We start from the raw sequence: 13,471 nt of genomic DNA on the forward strand, positions 1-13,471 counted from the left end.
CAAAAAAAAAAAAAAAAAAAAAAAAATCCATCTAGAAATAAATATTACGTGATTACATCTAGGAAAATCCTGAAAGGACAGAAAAGAATATGGAGAAGGATTATTCCTTCCAGTTATTAAAACATATTATGAAATGAAGTTACTTAAAAAGTAGGGATTGGAAAAAATAGGAACAAATATTAATAGAAAAGGAAAGACAGCTGAGAAATGTACTCTAATATAAACTTAGCTTATGATAAATATGGCTTTTCAAATTATCAGGAAAAAGGGTGATTCTTAAATAAATTATAATGGATCAACTGAATAAACATTTAGGAGAAAAATTAAAAATAAAGCTTACTTCCTGCTCACTCTTTTGCCCAAATTCAATTACGGATGTAGCAAGAATTTTAAAGTTCTGAAAGTATGAATATATGTTTATGTAAAATAAACTTATAATAACTAAACGGAAAGTTTATGTATAATACATTTTTAAAGTATGTATAATAAATTTATAATAATTCAGCAGAAAGCCCTTTCTAAGAAAAACTCAAAACCCAGAAGCTACAAAGGAAGAGGTTTAAAATTTTGGCTACAAAAATATTTTGTTTTCTATATAATTCAAAAATAAAACAAAAGTCAAAAAATAAACAAATTATGGAGAAATATCTGGAACATATTAAACAGGCAAAAGGCTAATTTTCTTAATTTACCATGGTGGGATAAAAAGAACTCAGTCAGGCGCGGTGGCTCATGCCTGTAATCCCAGCACTTTGGGAGGTCGAGGCAGGTGGATCATGAGGTCACAAGACCAAGACCATCCTGGCTAACATGGTAAAACCCCATCTCTACTAAAAATTAAAAAAAAAAAAAAATTTAGCCAGGCATGGTGGTGGGTGCCTGTAGTCCCAGCTACTCAGGAGGCTGAGGCAGGAGAATGGCGTGAACATGGGAGGTGGAGCTTGCAGTGAGCTAAGAAGGTGCCACTGCACTCTAGCCTGGGCGACAGAGAGAGACTCCACCTCAAAAAAAAAATAGAAAAATATTGGGCGAGGATTTGTAAAGCCAATTTATGTAAAAAGAAGGGCAATGGGCTAATAAGTACTTAGAAATTGTTCAATTGTACTCATAATTAATTAAATGCAAATCAAATAAACCAAGATATTATTTTCACCAAGCAGCCAAAATTGAAAATTTTTGATATGGTATCATCTGTGCTGGTTAAGTATTGGGAACACAAGCTCTCAGTATACACTGTTGAAGGGGTGTAAACTGACATGAACTTCTGGAAGAGAAATATGACAATATCTCTTAAATTATAAATTATGCATACTCTTTAATGACTTGAATATTTCCAATTAAATGTAATACTTATGAAATTTTAAAACAAACATTCCCATTGATACAGTAATTCCAGTTCCATGAATGTATCCTAAGTATACACTCAAAAACTACACCAGGATATATGAACAAGAATATTCATTGCACACAGCAACATGACAAAACAAACAAAAAATACTGAAAACTACAAACATGTCCATCCATTCAGAATAGGCTAAATAAATTCTGTTACATAGAGTAAAATACAACAAAGCTGCTGGAAATAATGAGGCAGGTCTATTAGAACTGCTATGCATCTGTCTTAACTAAATATAACTGTCTTAAGCAGGAAGAAGATACAAGATCAAGCTGCATAACATTATGCCTTTTTTTCTTGACCCAAATTAGGGTTCTGTCAATTAGCAAGCAGAGGAGAATACATGGCTATTTCATAGGCAACCAACAGTGTCTATCATAGACTATTTGATTCTTAAAAGTAAGATTCCTTTGTAATCCCACATTGGGAAAATAAAAACTGCAGAATCTAACAGAAAAGCAAGTTAATCCTGCAAATTCCCATGAAAACATGACCCATGAGCTTCAGCCCTGGACCGAGACAGGATCCAGGATCCCTTCTGGAGAATCTCAGAGAAGTTGGTTTATTTATTACTCTCTCTTCACCCCCATCCACAAAAACACACACATTAGAAAGGAAACATCATGAGGACAGGGTCTATTTTTGGTTCACTGGTATTTATCCCCAGACTAAGAATTATGACTGGCACACAAGTCATCTAGAATGAATGAATGAATTCCAAACCAACATTAGAGTAGACCCAATGTAGCCCTTTGGCAATCCTGCCTCTCAGTTATTCTATGGGCTCCTCAGTGAGCTAACTCTGGGCCTCTTTGAACTGATGCCACCTCTAGAGGCCTCATCAACTGAGAATTGATAATTTATTTATTACCCAGTTAATTGTATACCTTTATCCCAATTCTCTGCCTTCATGCATATAGGTAAGCGTGTGTCCAGAATTGGTTCCTTCCGGGTTCTTGATCTCACTGACTTCAAGAATGAGGCCATGGACCCTCACGATGAGCGTTACACTCTTAAAAATGTGCGTCCAGAGTTTGTTCCTTCAGATGTTCAGATGTGTCCTGAGTTTCTTCCTTCCAGTGGGTTCATGGTTTTGCTGACTTCAGGAGTGAAGCCACAGACCTTCACAGTCAGTGTTATAGCTCTTAAAGGCTGCACATCCAGAGTTGTTTGTTCCTCCCAGTGGGTTCATGGTCTCGTTGACTTCAGCAATGAAGCCATAAACCCTCGTGGTGAGTGTTACAGCTCATAAAGGTAATGCGAATCCAAAGAATGAGCAGCAGCAAGATTTATGGTGAAGAGCGAAAGAACAAAGCTTCCACCGTGTGGAAGGGGCCCCAAGCAGGTTGCCACTGCAGGTTCAGGTGGCCAACTTTTATTCCCTTATTTGGCCCCACCCACGTCCTGCTGATTGGTCCATTTTACAGAGCGCTGACTGGTCCGTTTTACTGAGTGCTGATTGGTCCGTTTTTACAGAGTGCTGATTGGTGCATTTACAAACTTTTAGCTAGATACAGAGCGCTGATTGGTGTGTTTACAATCCTTTAGCTAGACAGAAAGTTCTCCAAGTCCCCACCTGACCCAGAAGCCCAGCTGGCTTCACCTCTCAATCCCCCCTCTAAACAGGACACCTCAACTACTGTTGGGAATTGGGCGATGACCATTCTGGCTACTTCCTGCTGGACAGGGGCGAATAAGGGGCCCACCCTGCAGTTGTAGTGTCCTCCAGAGGGGAACTCTTTAGGCCACTGAAAGGGTCAGCGGGTCACTCCAGGGGTCCTCAGTAGAAGTTGTTAGTTGAGCTCATTTGGGGTTCCATTTGTAAGACCATCTGTAGCTTGATGGCCTCGATTCTAGAGGAAACAAATTTGACAAGGAGTTTAAAAATACAAGGCCCGAAGGCGAGTAATAGCAAGATAGCTGTCATGGGACCCAGAAAGGGGAGAAGTCATATTGCCCAACTCCAGAGGTTAGTATAAGAGTTTGAAAGGTGTTGACTGATTTCAAAAGCCGTTTCCTGTAAATGCTGGGCAGCATCTCATACTATCCCTGACTGGTTAGTGTAAAAGCAACACTATTCCCCTAAGAAGGTGCAAAGTCCTCCTTTCTCAGCATTGAGGAGGTCTAGGCCTCAGGGGTTTTGGAGAGTCACTGCTGCCAAAGAGTCTATTTAGGACTGTAGAGTAAGGATAGATTTGTTATTTCTTGCAAACTGTCTGAGAAATCCTTTGAGAGTGTGTGGTAGTAGGATAATACATGTTGCACTGTTAACTTTTAGCAAATTTTACCTTTGTTGAAAACCTTATAAGTTTGGGATTTTAATTATTCTTTGCTATAAAACTTCGTTCAGTCCATATTAACTTAGAATTAGTATAGATGGCTCCTTTCTAAGTACTTTAAGATTTAGCTGAGTGCAAACAGCTGGCATGTTTGAGCAGACAAATTATTAGGCAATTTTCCTAAGTCTGCTTCTATAAGAGTTTCCTTATCACTTACTGAATACCCATTGTGTCTTTTGCCCTTAATCATCCAGGAGGAACCATCTATCGTCCTGTCCTAAAGGGAGTTTCTCCTAGGTCTGGTCAGATCTTTGTATGATAATTAATTACAAATTAGATCCCCTGTTAGGATACCTGCTGGGTTAAGGATTTTTTGATAAGAATGCCATAGGTTGTCAGAGGCCTCAGTGCTTTCGGGCTATGCCCTTGTTTACACTGACAATAAGGTGGTATTGGATGTTATAGGGTTACAGAGAAGACCTTCAATTATCAATTATGGGTTTCAAATTTACCCTGGCTTTTAAAGGAATAGGGTACACTGCTTTCTCTTTACTACTTCTATCTCTCTCTTTCTCCATTTTTTGACTTCTTTGTCTCTCTCTTTCTCTCTTTCTCTGACTCCCTTTGTCTCCTCCTCTCTTTCCTTTTTTGACTTTCTGTCTCTCTGTCTCTTCCTCTCTCTCTGTCTCTCTGACTCCTTTGTCTCTGTCTCTTCCTCTGTCTCCTTCTCTTTGTCTCTCCATTTCTTCCTCTCTTTCCTTCTGTCTTTGACTTTGTCTCTCTCTTTCTTTCTCTCTGTCTTTCCTCTCTGCTGGTTTTGGCAGTATAAGACTGCCACCTCCTTGGGTTTTTGCACTGCGTGCAATAACTCCATGGTTTCCTTGTGATATTTAATGGGGGTTCCCCCAGAGGTTAGAACTCCCTTTCTTTCCATATTGCAGCATGGGCAGGTAGGATTAGATAAGCATACTTGCTATCTGTATATACATTTATTCTTCTTCCCTTTCCCAGTTCTAAGGCTTGGGTAAGTGCCACTAGTTCTGCTAAATGGGCACTGGTCCCTGGGGGAAGAGGTTTACTTTCAAATAGTGTTACTGTGGCATAACTGCCCTTTATATCCCATTCTCCACAAATGAACTTTCATCAGTATATAGGTTAAGGTCAGGATTAGCTAAGGGGACTTCTAAGAGATCACCTCAGGCAGCATAAGTCTGGACTATAACCTGTTGGCAGTCATGCTTGACCAGCTCCCCATCCTCTGATAGAAAAGCGGCAGGGCTGAGGGCTGCACATGTACACACTTGAAGCACTGGTCCCTCAAGGAGTAGTGCCTGATATCTAAGCAGGCGGCTGTCTGATAGCCATAAACTTCCTTTGGCACCTAGTATGCCATTTACATCATGAGTAGTCCAGACAGTGAGATCCTTTCCTTGTATTACTCTGATAGCCTCTGACACTTAGACAGCTACTGCCACAACTACCTGTAAACAGTGAGGCCAGTCTTTTGCTACTATATCAATTTCCTTACTTAGGTATGCCACTGGTTGTGGGGTTGCCCCACGAGTCTAAGGACCCCGATTTATTCCTGCTGTCTCTGTCATGTATAAATAAAAGTTTAATCCTGTGGGAAGGCTTAAGGCTGGAACTTCAGTTTGTTCCTTCCAATGCCCAGACTTCAGAGTTGATTCCCTCCTCAAGCAAGGGACAACAAAGGGGTAACGTGTTCCCCATATTCACAGATAATAGCTCCAGCTTTGGCTAATATGTCCCTCCCTAATAAGGGTGTGGGACTTTCAGGCATAACAAGAAAGGCATGTGAAAAGAGCAAAGTCTCACAATTACAACTGAGGAGGTGGGAGAAATACCTGGTTACAGGCCATCCCAGGATTCCTCAGATGGTAACAGACCTTCAGGACAGCTGTCTGGGACAGGAGATTAATGCTGAGAAGGCTGTGCCAGTGTCCAGGAGGAAGTCAACTTCCTGGCCCTCAATGGTTAAACATACCGGGGGCTCAGTGAGGGTGATGACATAAGCTGGCACTTGCCCCAGGCACCCACAGTCCTGTTGTTGGATCATCAGGTTCAGGGTTTCTGGCCCAAAGAATCATTGCACTCTGGGGCAGTAGGCCTTCCAGTGATTGCCTCAGCATAGTGTACATGGGTGAGGGGGCAGCTTGTTTGTCATAGAACAATCTTTTTTAAAGTGTCCTTGCAAACCACACTGATAACAAAGCTTTACCAGCTGATTGCCCTGCTCCATTTTCTGTCCTCTATGAACCACCACAGTTTGTTTGTCTGAGGGCCATGACTAAGGCTGCGGCCTTTCTTTGATCTCGCTTTTCCTTTTGGGCCTGTTCCTCTTGGTCCCTATTATAGAACACTGAAGTTGCCACATTTAATAATGCCTCCAGATTTTGTTCAGGGCCCAGGGCTCGCTCTTGGAGCTTTCTCTTGATATATGTGGCTGACTGGGTAATAAACTTATCTTTTAGAATCAATTGACCCTCGAGTGAGTCAGGTGACAGGTGAGTATATTTTCTTAAGGCTTCCCATAGCCACTCGAGGAAGGCAGAAAGATTTTCTTCCGTTCCCTGAGTTATGGTGGACATCATTGAATAATTCATGGGCTTTTTCCTAATTCTCCCTAGTCCTTCTAGAACACAGGTCAACAGATGTTTGTGACTCCAGTCCCCATGATCTGAGTCGAGGTCCCAGTGGGGATCCATACTGGGGATGGCTTGCTGACCGGTAGGGAATTTGTCCCTTTCTTCAGCTGTCATTCTATCATGTACTTGACTAAGATACCAGGTATCTCCAAACTCTCAGGCTACAGCTAAAGCCACATTCTTTTCATTAAAGGCCAGGGTTTGATCTAATAACATGACATCTCTCCAATTGAGGTCAAAGGTTTGACCTAGACCCTGTAGGACATCTATATACCTATCAGGATCATCTGAAAACTTCCCCATATCTGGCTTGATCTGCTTTAAATCAGAGAGGGAGAAGGGGACATGTACCCAGGTTGAGCCAAAGTCCCCTCCTCCTACAGCTTGAAGGGGACATAAACAATAGCCCAGGGGTTTTTGTGGTCCTTTGGAGATTTCTTTGCTTGTTTCCTTCTGGGTGGGGAAGATTAGAGGAGGCTTATCATTAATAGGAAGGGAAGATATAGGGGGACCAGGATATAGAGGTAAGCTGAAAGATCCTCCTGTGGGATGTAAATTGCAAGCTTTGCATAGTTGTATATTCTCCTTCATTGAAAAGAAAGCTTGGACATAAGGTATTTCACTCCATTTGCCTTCCCTCTTACAGAAAAGGTCAAGCTGCAGGATAGTATTGTAATTTATACTTCCCTCAGGTGGCCATTTTCCCCATCAGAGAGAGAATACTGGGGCCAGGCCATAGCGCAGAAAAAAAACGAGCTGCCTCTTTTTCAGGGTTTGCAGGTCAAATTGGTCCCAATGACTTAGCATGCATTTCAAGAGTGAGCCTGTTGATGCCTGAGTGTTTCCCATCTGAAAGACAAAACTGCCCACGATTTTGGTTTGTTTCTCCCCCTGCCCAAGAACCCACAACGGTCCCTGGACCCTGCTGATCAGAATAGTTGGGCTCACCAACACAGCAGCAGAAACACTAGTTTTCCTCTTAGACCACAAAGAGGACCGAGGAAGGTCAGACTTAGTGGCCCTTACTGACTCATTCTTGAAAACCTGCACCCTTGGCTGTCCTCTTAGACCACAGAGAGGACCAAGAAAAATCAGATTTAGTGGCCCTTACCGATGCATTCTTGAAAAACTGTTAGAGTCCTAAGCTTTCTCCTGTTAGTACTGGGACCTTACCACTATCCTATTAAGATGTTATGCCCCATAAATGAAGTGGACGGCCATACCCTGAGGGAGGGAAGAGATCTCCAGAGTTGGAAGCGTGATGCCTTTTGTCCTCACTTATATGAATAGGAAAGATACCATTTCTGAATCTCCCCATATCCTAGCTTCAGGAATAGCTTTTGTTAGGCCTGTCTGTCTGAGGAGGGATCCTAAAATTCTAGATAGTCCCCCGCCCTGACAGGGCTTTGGGCAAAAATTATGTCTTTCTGATTGGTAAGCCCGGGTGCCTAAAGAAGGTAACAGAGTCCTGAAGTTTATACTAGAAATCATTCTTATAGGAGAAACTAGAAAAGTACCAGAGACAGGGAGTGGTTTTTAGAAGCAGACTAGCCTCGGAGAAGAGAGGTGAAAGGAAGTTTGTCTGACAGGCATTAGGACCCAGGAGGCATGGGTCAGGACAGATAGGATAGATGGGCGAGTCTCACTTGGGTGCCATGACTTTGAGAGTTCTGCTCATGGCCGCAAGATCGACAAACTTATTGTTGGGACCCCAGAGCTGAATGGCTTTCCTCTCTGTCGACCCTCTGCTCAGCCCAGAAGTACAGGAAAAGTGGAAGCTGGTTCCAGGCAAACCAACACTCCCAATTCCGAAGGATCAGGGGTTGTTAGAGAGCCCTTTCTCAGAAAGCCTGACACCCATATCTTTAGTCTGGTGGCCGTGCTAGTTGCTTTTAACTGGCCAATAGGTGCCCAGTATTTAACCCCCAAATTCTAAGGAAAAACAGGATAGAACAGCAAGCGAAAGGGGTCCGATGGTACTCACCACTTGGCGATAGGCGACAGTCCCATCTGGGTTGCCAAAATGTGTCCAGAATTGGTTCCTTCTGGTGGGTTCTTGGTCTCACTGACTTCAAGAATGAAGCCACAGACCCCCGTGGTTAGTGTTACCACTCTTAAAGATGGTGTGTCCAGAGCTTGTTCTTTCGGATGTTCAGATGTGTCCAGAGCTTCTTCCTTCCGGTGGGTTCGTGGTCTTGCTGACTTCAGGAGTGAAGCCGCAGACCTTCACAGTGAGTGTTACAGCTCTTAAAGGCAGCGCATCTGGAGTTGTTTGTTCCTCCTGGTGGGTTCATGGTCTTGCTGACTTCAGGAATGAAACCACAGACCCTCACAGTGAGTGTTACAGCTCATAAAGGCAGTGTGGACCCAAAGAGTGAGCAGCAGCAAGATTTATTGAGAAGAGCGAAAGAATAAAGCTTCCACAGTGTGGAAGGGGACCCAAGCAGGTTGCTGCTGCTGGCTCAGGTAGCCAGCTTCTATTCCCTTATTTGGCCACATCCATGTCCTGCTGATTGGTCCATTTTAAAGAGGGCTGATTGGTCTGTTTTACAGAGTGCTGACTGGTCCGTTTTTACAGAGTGCTGACTGGTGCATTTACAAACCTTTAGCTAGACACAGAGTGCTGATTGGTGTGTTTTTACAGAGTGCTGATTGGTGCATTTACAAACCTTTAGTAGACACAGAGCTCTGACTGGTGCATTTACAATTCTTTAGCTATTCAGAAAAGTTCTCCAAGTCCCCACCAGACCCAGAAGCCCAGCCGGCTTCACCTCTCAAGAGGAGATAAATGTTTATACAGTATAACTTAAGCAATGCTACTCAAACTGCAGGTCTGCCATGAGAAAAGGAGCTTGTACCAGAATGTAAGTTAGTGAGTGCTTCCTTCATCTAGAAAGTCTCGCTACAAAGTGCTTAGGGTGTAGCTGATTTACTTTCAGGAACAAGCCTCTTATCTCGTTTCATAGACCAGTTAAAAATTGGGACCTGCCAATTACATTTTGAACAGTGCTAATTTAAAGTAGGGGCCTCCACTGTTCAAGTTCCATTATTTGAGAGACTTTCTTTGCACTAAACATTGCCTTCTCCATCAAATCAGTTTCCCCATTGCCAGGAGGGATCTGAAGCAGAAAAGCATCCTGGTTAGGATAATGAACGGCAAAGAAAAGAGGTGGGGAGGGTGCCAAATAAACTTGACCTAATATTCCATTTTGCACACAGGAACTCAAAGTCACTTATCATATGCTAGAAGCTAGTGATTAAATTGGTTACAGATTACTCGCTGAGTCCCAGGCAACAATAATGTGATTAAAAACAGTAATTAATCATGTGAAAACTCAGATTCATCAGTTAAGAGTCCTGTTAACCTTCAAAAATTCTGCAGCCTCAACTATCTGTCACGTTCCATTAGATCTGCAACTTGGCTAAACTCCAGAGTTCCACCCCACAGTACCATGTCACTTAAACCAGTATCCAAACAAGAATCAGAAAATCACACTTTTTAAATCTCTAGACTAGCATTCCCATGAGCCAATGATCCATAAATAAACACTATTTTTAAGTTTTCATTACGAAGCGCATAGTTTTCTTCAGGCCAGTTTGGGCTGCCAACTTCTCTTCTTAAATTTTAATCCTTTCTATTCCAAAAAAATAGAAACATGCAAACAGAAGTTCATGGGGAATAGAGAATGAAACTCCCATCCTTCTGTAGCTATGGCCTTTCTCTAAACATTATTACTGAATAATAAAACTTTACAATTTAAAAAGTTTTCTAATACAGGAAGAATATATTATTTAATAATTCATAACTCTACATCTCACTTCACACCACATAATATTGATATCTCTAATCTCTTCACTTTGATTTCTCAGAACCAGTAATCAGTTGTATTTATCACTAATTCCTTAGCTTTCTTCCTTCTACTGTATTTATACAACCATGGTTCCCAAACTCAACAATGACAGAATTAAAACCTATCTTCTCTGACTCCTACCATAGCCTTATTCCATTCTCACGTTTTCCCTATAGAAAAACCCAATACTGAATTGCTCCTCTAGCATGTGCCCTCTATCCCTTTTCTTTCTATTCTGTTGCCTACAGATTTTCTCCAAATACTTCTAATTTCTCCAAAGATTCACAATAAGTAAAGAATTTATTCTTCCTATTCCTATTTCTTTGTCACAGTTGTATCATAAAAGTCATATAAGTCACTATGTCTACATGGTCTTCTAACAAAGTTATTTATAAATTCTATTGTTTTAATGTCCAAAGTAACATAAATAATCAACAATACTATCCATTGGTTTCAGGCAGCGCTGAAGTATTTTCAACTCTGATATGTAGCTTTGTGGGTATCTGTAAAAGTTTATTAAGTGGAAATTTTGTAGGTAGGAGAGATTCCGTCCTTCTAAACACTAAGTATTTTGGTATCTATGTGCCTGATAACAATGTTTTGCACATCATAGACAAGAGATATATCATTTGGTAGACTAAGAATTTTACAATGCTTTAAAAGAATAACAGTAAAAACTTATCTTAAATATCACAACCTTTACCTTCAAACATAGTGTTCTCTAATCCAACACTTCCACACTTAGAAACAGAGATTAAGGAAATTATCTTAAACATACCTACATATATATATACACATAAGTAAAGAAATATACAAAGATGTTTACCATAGCATCTAGATGTTCAGCAATGATTAATAAAATTATATTCATTCACTTGAAAAAATGTTACACAAATTTAAAATAACACCACTGTAGAATAGGTAATATTCTGTGGAAAATGTTTCGGTATATGGTTAAATGAAAAATCGTTCCAAATTTTATCTATAGTACTATTACAATTATTTTTAAAGCAATCTAGAAAAAAAAAGACTAGAAGGAAACACATCAATGAGATTACAGGTAATATTTTTCTGTGCTTTCAAAATTCCTACAATGAACATTTAATGCTTTTATAATGAAAAAAAGTTTTACCATAAAAATTCCAATCTTTTACTCAAAAAGGAAGATTTAGACTATGTGTAGGAGGTAACAAATGGGAATAACTTTGTCTATGTTGTCTGTATTTTAGGTTTCTCCATTTAACAAACTTGTCCTATGGTACTAGTGAGAAAATTTTTTTATAATGGATAATGAAATTTTAATAGCACACTCAAATATGCCATTCAAATCTGACCACGGATAATGTGAATCTTCAAATCACAACTATTCTCAATATGTTGAGCTTTCAATCTGTCTTAAAAACTAGCCATAAACCCAGAACCAAGGCAAATTTGAAATCCTGGTTTTCCCACTTTGTTTTTAGCAAATCATTGCATTCTCATGTTATCTCCGGAGATCTTAGTAGGTACATATCAGTGACTCAAAATCTCTACAGGAAATGAACTTTCTGATGTCTAACCCCAATTTCTTCTTGTTTCCATTTGAACTCATTTCTTTTATTTCTGTCTTCTGTGTAACTGACAGCAGCTGCTCACAATCATTCAGATCCCATTAGATAGTGACCTTTTCTTTACATGATTGATAATTACATCTCATGATCATTCCATACAGTGATTTTCATTTGATTATAACTGGTCATCAAACAGTTCTGAGAGCATTCCTCAACCTCCTAATATTCCTTCCAATTATAAAACAAATAGACAGATATTAAATTCAGAAATTAATGCTTTTTGCCATTATCTCATTTGAATCTTCCATTTACTATGAATTAGCTTTTGGTTGAAAGCAAAATCCCTTCAAACAGTTTCCATCTTTGCTTCCTTTTCCCCATTCCCATGCCAAAGCACAAGCATCCAGGCCATATCTTATCTTTTCCTGCACAGTATCCAATCGGCTTTTTATAGCCAGAAACTCTCTAAATGCAAAGCACGACCTTGGCTACCAGCTTCCCCTGGCAATAGTTTGAAAGTTATTTATAACTTTAAAATTAGCGTGAAAGTCTACATTTCTCATCATAACTAGTCAAAACATTCCCATTTCATATAATAATGTGATCTTCCTCAATTCAGAAAAAAACCCCATATTTTAAACCTATGATTAAAACTAAGACACAGGAATTCAACGCAGAAATGAGAATTCGCTGAAGTTCAGCTCTTCTCTTTACAAACTTGACTCTTACCTTTCTGTTTCTTCCTATAAAGTAAATGGGCTTAAAATTCAGCTCCTGTAGGGAATTTTCCAAAAAGAGCTTGGTGGGGGGTGAAAAAAGGCTTCTTGGTGGTCACAGAGTTACAGAGTACCAAATTGAGAAGCAGATGACAGTGGGGCAGTCACTTTAGCTGAGCGTTGTCCACCCAGGATAAGAAAGAAAGGGGAGGTTACAAGCCAGGGTGGGTGGTATCTAATCCTGAACCGCTAGTCACTGACCTCACTGACAACTTGTTACTGAAAATACTTCATTGAAAAAGGCCAGACACATACTTTGCCTAGAGACCTACAAATATAGCTCTGAATAAGTTAGATTTGCATTTCTCTAGTTCCTTTCCAAAAGAAGAACCTCTTCTATCTAATTAAAGCCAAAGGCTGGAATTATTGAAAGTGAAAAATAATGAAGCAGGGAAAACAGGAGTCCAGGAAATCCTGACATCAAAAGAACAATTACGTAAAATTCAATGTCTTCAGAACCCTAGAGATGATAGCATCAAGGCCATGTGTCACATGTGAGATCATATTTTTCTTCTTCTGAAATATTACCTGTCTCATCCCTTGTACCAAGCGTTACCCTCTCTGCTTCCAGTATTTATGAGGAACCACATCATTATCAGTAAAGAATCTAAACTGAAGATTTACCAAAATCTCCATAGATAAACTCATTGTTAAATTTAAGCCACCAAAAACACAGTCTTCTCCACCAAAATTTCTTTTTTCTATAACTATTCTTTTTCACATTTCCTCTTCCCTTTTTTTGATATCTTCTCCCTCAATATCTTCACATTCACTGAAACAGTCTTTATCATTTCATCAATTCCTTGACATCCCACTCGAACTTCTGTGGCATTTCCTCAGACATAACCATTTTTCTGACTAGAAAATGGTCTTTCTTCTAATAGCTTCTAAAACAAGAGGTGCTAACTAAAATATGAACTACTTGTTTGAGTTTTGGCAGTCCTGTTCTTAAA

General features: G+C 40.1%; 1 protein-coding gene across 1 annotated transcript in view; it reads right to left on the reverse strand.

The window, feature by feature from the left end:
- Window positions 1-12,663, reverse strand: part of CTNNA3 (catenin alpha 3) — a 1,813,915-nt gene extending 1,801,252 nt beyond the window's left edge. The window contains exon 1 of the mRNA XM_023205115.1: window positions 12,472-12,663. The gene's annotated coding sequence lies outside the window, so the exon portion shown is untranslated. The remainder of the gene's footprint in view (window positions 1-12,471) is intronic.
- Between the last annotated feature and the right edge of the window lie 808 nt (window positions 12,664-13,471).

This window comes from Piliocolobus tephrosceles, chromosome 9, assembly GCF_002776525.5.
Source record: "Piliocolobus tephrosceles isolate RC106 chromosome 9, ASM277652v3, whole genome shotgun sequence".
NCBI classification, from domain to species: domain Eukaryota; kingdom Metazoa; phylum Chordata; class Mammalia; order Primates; family Cercopithecidae; genus Piliocolobus; species Piliocolobus tephrosceles.